The 10,872-nt window shown below is 44.8% G+C and overlaps 1 protein-coding gene across 7 annotated transcripts in view; it reads left to right on the top strand.

The window, feature by feature from the left end:
- GCNT4 (glucosaminyl (N-acetyl) transferase 4) overlaps positions 1-10,872 on the top strand; it is a 35,215-nt gene that overhangs the window by 15,939 nt on the left and 8,404 nt on the right. Inside the window, exon 3 of one of the 7 annotated variants that reach the window (XM_073344235.1) lies at positions 1,336-1,505. The exons of 4 other annotated variants lie outside the window; for them this stretch is intronic. The gene's annotated coding sequence lies outside the window, so the exon portion shown is untranslated. Of the gene's footprint in view, positions 1-930; positions 1,506-10,872 lie in introns of those variants that run through there. 2 more of the 7 variants (XM_073344236.1, XM_073344240.1) reach the window with 2 other exon arrangements.

Consider the following 10,872-nt stretch of genomic DNA (forward strand, 5'->3'; position numbering starts at 1 on the left):
TTCTCAGGAGTTACTCCTCAGTTACGCTGATGTGAGGTCAGAAACCGATCTAGTGCTCCTAATTGCCAGAGCACTGCTGGTCACAAGTAGCTCGAAGAACTTAGATACCAGTGTGATAGGCCCTATGCATTGATTAAATAGCTAGAGTACAAAGAATTCATGAAATAGGAAGGAAATAAGATGATATTTTTCCTGAGTAGCCTATAAACAGAAACCAAACTTAAAATCTCTCCAGAGAGATTAATTCTATCCACAATGGGTACACCCATTATCTTCTAGTTGCCATGAAATGTTCCTAAATATCATGTAATAACTCCATGCAGTACAGTGGAATTCCCATGTCACATAGCAGGATCTCGTAGTATAGTGTATGCTAGCTTATAAAGTTTCTCATGCACTGTAGTCAATAATGTTATCTTCTATTCACAAACTATGGGCCAAATTCTTTTCATATATATGGTTCCCTTAACTTAATTAAAAGCTGGATGCTTGCTGCAGAACATAGTTATTACACCTGGATTTTGTCTGGGATACCAGGATTAACATACATATTCTTTAAAATGTCAAGTAGGACTTTTACTGGCCACCAGTTGCCAACACATAAAGTTTATGGTTCCTCTGAATTAACTGCATCTGATGTCAGCGGAACCACCGGCCCCTCCCAGCTGAACCCTTTCCACTGAGACCCATGTTCTAATTTTAGTTTGATTTTCCAAATAATCAGCTGCGAACTCTAGAGATTTGCTGTCAGGCAAAACAATTGTAATTGACCTCTGTGGTCTGCAAGTGGGCACTCAGAGTTGATAGCATTTAGTTATACACCCTGGACTCAATTCTGCTGTCAGTTACACCGGTGAAGCTCAGCTGCATGGGGGCAGAATTTGCCCTCACCCCCGTGCTTGTGAGTGGATTCATTTTTTGTTAAATGTGTACTTGGTAGGATCTTGAGCAGTGTTCATGGCCTTATGAATGGGAAACTCTGAATATCCTTTCAATCAGCAGTGTCCAACACTTGTAGCATGACAGTGGAACTTATTGCTTCAAAGAAGTCAAGAGACCACAATTCGCGCTTAAGGGGGACCAATTCTCTGCCTTGTTCCATTCCCTTTGTGCCTCTCAGGCTGAGGAACAGCAGGGGAAGGACACTAGCTGTTCAGAGTGCTCCCGCCTCCCATGAGGATCCATTCCTGACTGTAGTCAAAGCAGTGGGAGACACTGGGAGAAATGAAGCCCCTGAACACATTCAAATACTTCCATTTAGAAATCACAGGGCATGGCTCTGGGAACACACACTGAACTCCTAATCAAATACACATTTTCTTCTTAATCCAATAGTCTCTGAGTGCCATGATTTAGAGCCTGGAGGGCCAGAGGTTGGACACCCCTGCTTTGGCTACAACAGATTTCATCTCGGACAAGCTGCAGATATGCATGTGTCAAACAAAAACCTCTTCAGATGGACTGCCCTGGATTTGAACATTCTACAGACATTGGTACCATAAAATGTCAGTGTGTCTGGAGAGGTCTTTTTAACTACAAACAGAGCAACCAAGACTGTTTGGTGTTATCAGAGCTGTCTGCTCTCGGTGGGCAGGTGGGTGGAGAATCCCACTAGGTTTGTCAAGGAGGCCAGGTTGAGCCCCCTACAGAAAGTGCAGGGGAGCTATTCCCCTTGAGCCAGTGGATCATCTAATATCCGTATAGATCTTGGGGGAGAGCCACACAGAAGTCCTGTGCTTCCACTCCAGATCCAGAGCCCCTGTCCTCCTCCTGGGTTGCTGACATAGGAAACTCCCCCCACCCATTGCTACTTTGAGAACTTCTTTGGAAGTGTATGTGTGTTGTGAGGAGGAGGCTGTTTTGATTTCCCAGCATAGAAGGCGACGGAGGCTGTTTTAGCTGGATTTGTTGTTGCTGGGTTGAGGGAATGATGTGTTCCCTTGGCCCTCTCTTTCTAGATTCCTCCCCACAAGCAGCGCTCTGGATCCATGGAGGGTCCTTCCAGAGGGTCCAAAGTGGGGGGTGGCCAGGATCAGAGCAAGGCTTCAGTGAAAGTTGTTGACTCCTACTCTGCGCAGGATGGGAGAGATCAGCATGCAGAGAGTCCTCTCTGTGCTTTGATCTTTGAAGATCCTGTTCCTGATTGTGACAGAATCTGACTGGCCACCCACAAAGGGATATTTGGAGAAGCATGCGGGGTAGGCTGTGCTAGGCACATGGTACTGTATTTAAAGAGCTGTGACTCGGTTGAGTCACTGCAGTGATTATCATACTTTAACTTTATTTAGCATATTTCTTCAGAAGAATCTCAAGAGCAGGTTTCTATTTACACTGTGCGGTGCCTTGTCTGGGGTTTCTCAAGTCAGTGGGTTGGTCTATAGACCAGTATGCTAGGTGGGGCTCTGTATCTCTCAGTGGGATTTCAACCCCTTCTGCATTCTTGTATTAACTCTTAGCTTAGTAATATATTGTTTGTCCTGCCTCCATGGCTCTGTCTACACTGGTTTATTTGTCCCTATGTAATTACATGAGTGCAAACTCACAGTATAGATACACTGCACTGCTATAAGTCAGGGGGGTCACTCTGTGTGACTTACCCACGTGAATTACTGGGTTAAGATGTACAGGTGTAAGCCCTGTTTTGCACTGGTGTGCTATGGTGTGCAAATAACTGGGGTTTGCCCAGGTCTAACTACATCAGTGTAGCTACATTAGTGCCAGCTTCTGTAGTCTGCCCAAGTTGGTGACTGCCGAGGAACAATCACTGCTAAGGAAGGACATGATCCTGTTCTTGGACTGGATTTACAGCAGTGAAATTCCACTGACTTCGTTGGAACAGTTCCTGATTTACTCTAGCATGAGATGTGTCTGGCTAGTATCTTACAGACAAAAAAAAGGGGGATGGCTGGGGGGTGGGCTAGATTGTGGGTTTAAGGCTTGTCCTTCCTTGTGGGGGTTATGATGCAGCTGCACTGCAGGGGGAGCCCCTGGGGAACTGCAAAATTCCTCCACAGTCTCCTCGTGGTGGAGCGGCAGCCCGCCTCCAATTTGAAGGGCATAGTGTGTATTCAGCTCAACACTGATGTCTATACTGAGAGGAGCAGGCCCCACCTCCACTCCACCCACTTTGGGTTGGCTACAGCCACTTGGGTTAGCCTGGAGCATCTCTACATTCAGGGAGTGCAAGGACAGTAACTGTAGTTGACCCCTGTTGCAGTAACACAAGGAAGAGAGAGGCTCCTCCACTCTCTCTCTCTCTCTCTTTTCCCTTACCCACTTACACAAGGCCATCACAAACTGCCCCAGATTATTTGTGGTTTTCGAATTTATAAAGCTGCTCAAATCTGTGTCTTGCAAAAAAACCACAGGAACAGAGGAGGATGCAGCTGTGAATCCATCTAGACTGGTCTATCAGTGGCCAAACCCACATGCAGACAATAGCATAATAGGTCATGTGAAATAAGATGCCTGTTAGTGGTTTCTGCTCTGAAAACTTGGCAGTTAGCGGTCAGCACATGCCTTGAAACACAATAGTTCATATGCCCTATCCCTACTTGTGCCCTGTCTCACGTAACTGTGGACGTTCATATTAGTCAGATAAATGCCTACTCTTACAAAGCTGCTGAGCTCTTGGTCTCTATGATACAACATATAACGAGCCTGCCACAAGGTTAGAAAGTGTTTCCTAAATCAGTTTTAAATGTGTTGCTTAGCAGTTTTATGGTGTTCTTGCATTATGTGGAAAGGTAAATAAAAGCACCCGATTTACCTTCTGTCATTACTATCTACTCTGCTAGCAAGTCCCTGCTCTAACTTAGACAGGCTGGATAGTCAGTGCAGAGTAGTGAGGGCTACAAGATGTAATAAGCTTTCACTTAGTCCTGAGGGACTATCCTTAGGCAGGTAGATGAATCACTACAGCTACCAGGTGGCATAACCTTGGCGGTACCCGATCTTGGCCATCAAAAGAAGGTGGTGACTCCCACCTCCTTTCCTGCCATAACAATCCTACATAAGGGAAAAAAAAATATTGACCCTGCATGCAACACATAAGGAAAATGGAACTTAATAAGAGGAATGGTATAAGCACCTGAGATACGTTATTAGGCACAGCCAGAGATTGGATTAGATAACGAGAGGCCAAGGAGAAGGGTAAACTTGGGCATTTCTATTCTATTCTGTATAGGTTCTTATACCACTCTTATCATCATAGTATCTGAGCACTCTCCAGTAGCGCATTAAGCATCATGACTAAGACTACGATTTTGTCACAGGGGTCTTGGAAGTCATGGAATCCGTGACTTCCAAAGACCTCCGTGACTTCAGCCCCAGCAGCTGGGAGCTGCAGGGTCCCACCACCTCCCGCAATGGCAGGGAGCTGTGAGGTATCCCCACCATCTGAGGCAGCAGGGCCCCCAACCTCCGAGCCACCATGAACAGCAGGGGTACCCCGCAGCTCCTCGCCACTGCAAACAGCAGAGGGGGTATCCCACAGCTCCCCACCACCGTGGACGGCTGAGGGACCCCTGCAGCTCCCTGCTGCCGCTGGGGACAGGGGAACCCTGCAGCTCTGAGCTGTGGGTGGAGGGGAGACCTGGAGCGCCGAGCCCCCATGGGTGGTGAGGGTCCCTGGAGCTCCCAGCTACCCCACAGCTGCTCAGCCCCTTCCCATTTTATCATGGATATTTTTAATAAAAGTCAGGGACATGTCACGGCTTTTGTGAATTTTTCTTTATTGCCTGTGACCTGTCCGTGAGTTTTACTAAAAATATCCATGACAAAACTTTAGCCTTAGTCAAGACTGACATCTCTCTCTCTCTCTCATCCTTTCCTCAGAGTTTGAATGATGTGCGCAGTGGAGTGTTATGTTTTGGTAGGGTTTTGGTTTTTTTAAACATACATGCTTTGTGTTTGTTAGGGCATGCTGGTTGAAAAAATATCTTGTGTACTTGGAATTGACGAACTTGCCCCTGAGAGAGCATGGTCTCCTGCACAGATGAGGTGGACAGCTCCTTTCTGCCAGAGGGGCGGCATTGTCAACCGCAGTCTTCCTCTGAGGGCTGTAGGCAATCTTTTAGATATGCTGAGCACAGGCCACTCAGCATCTTGAAGATAAGAACAGAGACCTTGAACTTGACTTCATGTTCTATGGAAAGCCAGTGTAGGGAGCAAAGATAGGTCTGATGTGCTTGCGGTAACCATGTTGCTAACGAGAAGTGCTGCAATGTTCTGTGCTAGCTGGAGTTTCTTAAGAGCTAATGGCTTCATGCTCAGGTTTATCCCATTGCTATAACCCAGATGGGAAGTGATGAAGGTGTGTCTAACTGAGGCCAGCTCATCATCCACCAGGATGGGACACGATCTCCTAGCCAACAGGAGATGGTAGAAAGCATTTCTCCCAGATGCTGCTATGTGAAAGCTTAATGTCAGCTAAGACTCCAACAGCACTCCTAAGCTATTGATTGAATTGACCAATTGGGTGTGTGCCTTCAGTCAAAGGAGACTGCACCTAGGCTGCAAACTCTTCGAAGTGTGTTTTTCTCTGCTCACCAGCAGGGCTCAGCTTCAGCCAGTTGTTGTTCATCCATGAGCTGATCTCATCTAAACATTGGGCCATCTTGGTGGTAGTGGTGTGGTCATATATGGTGGAGAATAGGTAAAGTTGTGTATCATCTTCATATTGCTGGCACTTGAGTCCATGTAGTCTGACCAGTTCATCGCTGGCCATGGGTAGATCCTGAATAGGACCAGAGAGAGAATTTATCCTTGTGGAACCCCATAAATGAAGAGTCTAGTCATGGAGGTTTAATTTTCTATCACTATTCTTTGAGTGCACCCCTCCAGGAAGGACTCAGACCATTTCAGTGCATTAACCTGGATCTCTGCCACCTCTCTGAAACAGGATAGCAGTATCTCAGGTCAAGAGTGTTGAATGCTGTAGAGATGTCCAGGAGGATGAGAATGGATGTCTGCCCTCTATCCGTTGTCAGGAGGAGATCATCCATCAGTACCACTAAAACTGTTTTTGTCCCAGGTCCTTGCCTGAATCCAGATTGTGCCAGGTCTAAGATATTGACTTCAGTCAGGAAAGTTTATAGTTGGCCTTTGACTAGCATCTCTATGAGCTAGGACAGGAATGGAAGGTTTGAGATACTGGGTGGTAGTTGGCTAGAACCAATGTATTTGGCTTGGTTTCTTCACTGTTAATAACACTACTGTGTGTTTGAAGGAAAATTTCCTTCATTGAATTAGACCTTACCTTAGACTTTAGCCCATCCCGTGCTTTGCTGCACACTGAACGACTCTCATTTGCCATCCTTGCCTGTCGACCGCCCTTCTCGCCAAATATTCCCATTTCTTGTTGATGTGCTTGATGTCATTCAGAACTGTTTGTTTCCATGTTATTTGCAGTCTTCCTCTCTTTCTTCTTGCGTTTTCTGGCTTCCATTCAAGGGCGGTATTAGGTAAGCATTCTTTTTCCATTCTCAGCACATGTCCCAGCCATCTATGTCGTCTTTTGTACATTATTTGTGAGAGGGTGCCTTGTCCAGTCATTTTTCTGACTTCTTCATTCGTCTTCCTATCTCTGTATGTTGTTCCCAATATTCTTCTCAGACATTTGTGATGAAATGCATCCAACTTTTGCATATCTTTCTTGGTAAGTTGCCATGTCTCACTGCTTTATGTTGTGATGGCGATAACAATTGCTTTGTGCATGTTCAGTTTTGTCTTGAGGGAGATGTTTTTGAGTCTTCCAAATGCAGCGTTTGCTTTCTCGATTCTTCTTGTTCTTCTTCTTTCTTTCCTCAGAACTAGTACCATCTTGGCTGATGATACTTCCAAGATATGTAAAATTGTCCACCTTCTCCAGTTTCTCTTCTTCAATTTTGATATTTGTCCTGATAGTCCCCACTAACATGACTTTACATTTCTTTGCATTGTATCTCAAACGTATCTTCTCCATTACTTCTTTTACTTGGTTTGTGCATTTTTATAGTCCATTGGCATCTTCACTGATAAGAGTGATGTCGTCGGCAAAGTCTACATCAAATAGCCTTGAATTGTTTCACTTTAGGCCATATGTATCACTGTCTCATTGTTTTAATCCATAGTCAATGACTAGCATAAACAAAAAAGGAGACAGGACACATGCCTGCTTTACACCTGTCTTGGTGCTGAATGGCTTACTCAATCTGTTTTCCATTTTAATGCAGCATTTTGAGTTGGCGTAGAATGCCTTAATAATGCTAATTAATAAAGCATTGGTTATTTCAGTCATGAATGGCACCAGTTGCTCAGGACTCTATCACCTATCAGGAAGGGCCTGGGTCAGGCTGTCAGGTCTTGTGTCCAGAGTGTCTTGTACTTTTGAAGAGTGAAGGATGTACTGACCTCTGGGAATTCAGGTGAGCTGTTTGTTGGCTGGCATAGGGGGAGCTGATTCATGCAGCTTGAGAATCCGTTCCATTTCCTGCCATGGAAAAGCAAAAATGAGTCAGCAGTTTCTCCCTCCATGAGGTCTTCTGTACTAGGGCTTGAAACCTGTCATTGGTTCTAAGCAGCCTTTGGAGTGGGGTTGGCTTCAGGAGCATGGGCTAAGAAAAGAGCTAAGTAGGCAAAGGGAAAGCTTGGCTTATTTGAGTTGGGAGGAGCTCAGAGAAGAAGTGAAGCTAAACAAACTGCTGCCAGCAAAGCATGTTGGTGCAGCCATCAAAAAAGCTAACAGAACGTTAGGAATCCTTAGGAAAGAGAGAGATAATAAGACTGAAAATATCATGATGTCAGTATAGAAATCCATGGTACGCACACCTTAAATGCTGTATGTAGTTCTGGTCACTCCATCTCAAAAAAAAAAAAAAAAAAAAAGGATTAGAATTGGAAAAAGTACAGAGAAGGGCAACAAAAATGAGTTGGGGCATGGAACCGCTTCCATAGGAGGAGAGCTTTCCAAGCTGAAAAGTCCCAGTCTTTTTAAAGAGACTACTATGGGGAAATGTGATAGAGGCTTATAAAAGCATGAGTGGTGTGGAGAAAGTGACTAAGGAAGTGTTATTTACGCCTTCACATAGCACAAGAACCAGGTGTCACCTAATGAAATTAATAGGCAGCAGGTTTAAAACAAACATAAGGAAGTATTTCTTCACACAACACACAATCCACCTGTGGAACTCATTGCTAGGGGATGTTGTGAAGGCCAAAAGTATAACTGAGTTAAAAAAATGAATTAGGTAAATTTCTGGGGGATAGGTCCATCAATGGCTATTAGCCAAAATGGTTCATTGCTCTGGGTGTCCCTAAGGCTCTGACTGCCAGATGCCGGGAGTGGATGGCAGGGGATGGATCACTCGATAATTGCCCTGTTCTATTAATTCCATCTGAAGCTTTTGACACCACTCAGTGTCAGAAGACAGGATACTGGGCTAGGTGGACCATTGGTCTGACCCAAAATGGCCATTCTTATGTTCTTTTGTCTTTTTGTGAATGGAGATTTGTTGTTCTTGTCTGTTTTTGTTATGAATCAATCTTCAGACTGTTGATAAAGTTGGAGAGAAAAGGCTGTTAGTTCTTACCTAGGTCTAGATCCTGTGAAAGATCTTCCCAGAAAGATCACCTCTCTGCTCCCCTAGTCTCTAACATGCCTCAAGAACCATTCACTGTGATGTTCACAATGTTCTGTTGACTTGAGTGGATTCTGGGAACCTGGCAGACACAGTATAGGCATCCATACGAGGTGGGAACACCACAGCTGCATACATGCTCAGCAGTGTGAGTCACTGATCAACACAAAGATCCTGCTCTCAATAAGAGCATCAGTTCATACTGGAAGCTTAAAGGAGCATGAAGTGGGGGGTGGGGGAGAGGAGGGGAAGGAGGAAGGGGCGAGTGTTGAAGAAATTCTTCACAGCTTCACCAAAAAGTAAATAATTAAGGAGGAGAAAGACATACAGGGAAAAGAAAAGGTGGGAAGAACAGCAGACAACCTGAAGAAAGAAAGAAAACAATAAAAATAAAAAGGACACCCAAAGAGAGCCTGGTTTTCAGCTGCTGGCTTTTGATTTTGTGCCTACAACTAGTACGTCCTAATATTGTGTAAAAAGTGCATCTGAATTATTTGCACCCTCAATAAATGTCACTTGGACTTCTGAATTATGGTTGCACCTGCAGAGCAGGTACATAGACATCCAAGTGACTAATTGTACCCACTTATAATTGGGGCCACAATTTTATCCTTTGCAATTTTTTGCATTTGTAAAATCATGAGTGCAAAAACAGACTCTAGTTAATCCTGGGCTGAAAATGTGCACCAAAGAACCCATTTTGCTCTCACATAAACTCACACTGAATTTGATGGGAGGTTTGCTCTTGTAATGGAGATCAGGATTAGAAGCACAAAGGGATGGACACTTGGGTTCAGCTATACTGGTGCAGGAATTTAGCTGAGGAGGTAGGAAATAGTGGCTACAAACCATCTACACACCCTGCCCCAATCCTGGAGCTAACTGAGGTTGTTTTGGACTCTAGGATAATGTAGAGAAGCTCTAAGGCCAAGTTGCTACAGAATTATAGGTCATTAGGAGTCAGAGTAGCAGCTGTGTTAGTCTGTATTCGCAAAAAGAAAAGGAGTACTTGTGGCACCTTAGAGACTAACAAATTTATCTGAGCATAAGCTTTCGTGAGCTACAGCTCACTTCATCGGATGCAACGGACTCCAACGAGACACCAGCTCCTTTCACCCACCCACCTCTAGCCTGCCTATGACATGGGGGAGTGCTGGGGATAGAAGTATAGAGACAGTTATACTGGCTTTATGCCATTTGTGGATTCCCCTAATCCTGAGGCTAGTCACTGTGTTCAAAAGCTATTCCAAAATCATCTTATTTCATTGCCGATACCTATATAGTTATTAGTGTATTAATCAACGCATTCTGTGGCTGAGGTGCTCCTGATCTTGTAGCAGTTTTGCAAACCAGGAATTGAATAGTACTTCCTATGCACATTTCCTGAAGAAGGCCTTGCCACAGCAGTTTGCACATGTATCCTTTGCTGACTGTTCAGTTTAGGGTGACCAGATACCCTGATTTTATAGGGACAGTCCTGATTTGGGTTTTTTTTTCTTCTATAGGCTCCTATTACCCCCCACCCCCGTCCCGATTTTTTCACATTTGCTATCTGGTCACCCTGGTTCAGTTTCATATTTTTCAAATTCAGCAAAACATATGACCATAAGGTAGCAAAGCTGTCTTCTTCTCTTTGCCTTCCTATGAACCACACACTCATACAGTGGTAGCTAAACAGCTCCTTTCAGAGAAAAAACATTGCAGACTGCTCTATGCATGAGCAGTTCCATTAAGAGAGAAAATGGAGTTATAACTAAGATCGCACCTGGATGCTGAGTCCTGTCTCATTTTAATCCAGTAATAGACACGATGCTCTTCACACTCTGCTGCTGAAAGCAAAAAAAACACCTGGAGAAAGGATCATTGTACTTCGCTTTCATTGGAATAAAACCTAAGTTTAAAAGTGGTTACATAGCAGGTGGCTTTTAATATGCTGTTGCACAACCTAGACCTCGGCAGTGCCTTTGCAGCAGTCTCCCAGAGCTCCAGGAGGCAGAAGGGTGCACTGTGTGCTCCCCTCCATTGCTGCCAGGGTTATGACCCCATCTCACCGCCACTTCCTTTGCAGCAGTTGCTGCCACCATCCGGGAGCAGCCCTTACCCCTGGAGGGAGGGCAGGGTCTTCTGTGCAAGGATTAGCCATACCTGGAGGTGTTGGGGGGAAGTACCTTACCCCTCCTCCATGCTTATACACCCACACATTGGCCAGCCCCAATGTTGCCGATAAAGAGGATGCTCTGTCTGATTTTTAAAG

The sequence above is a fragment of the Lepidochelys kempii genome, chromosome 5, assembly GCF_965140265.1.
Source record: "Lepidochelys kempii isolate rLepKem1 chromosome 5, rLepKem1.hap2, whole genome shotgun sequence".
Taxonomy (NCBI): domain Eukaryota; kingdom Metazoa; phylum Chordata; order Testudines; family Cheloniidae; genus Lepidochelys; species Lepidochelys kempii.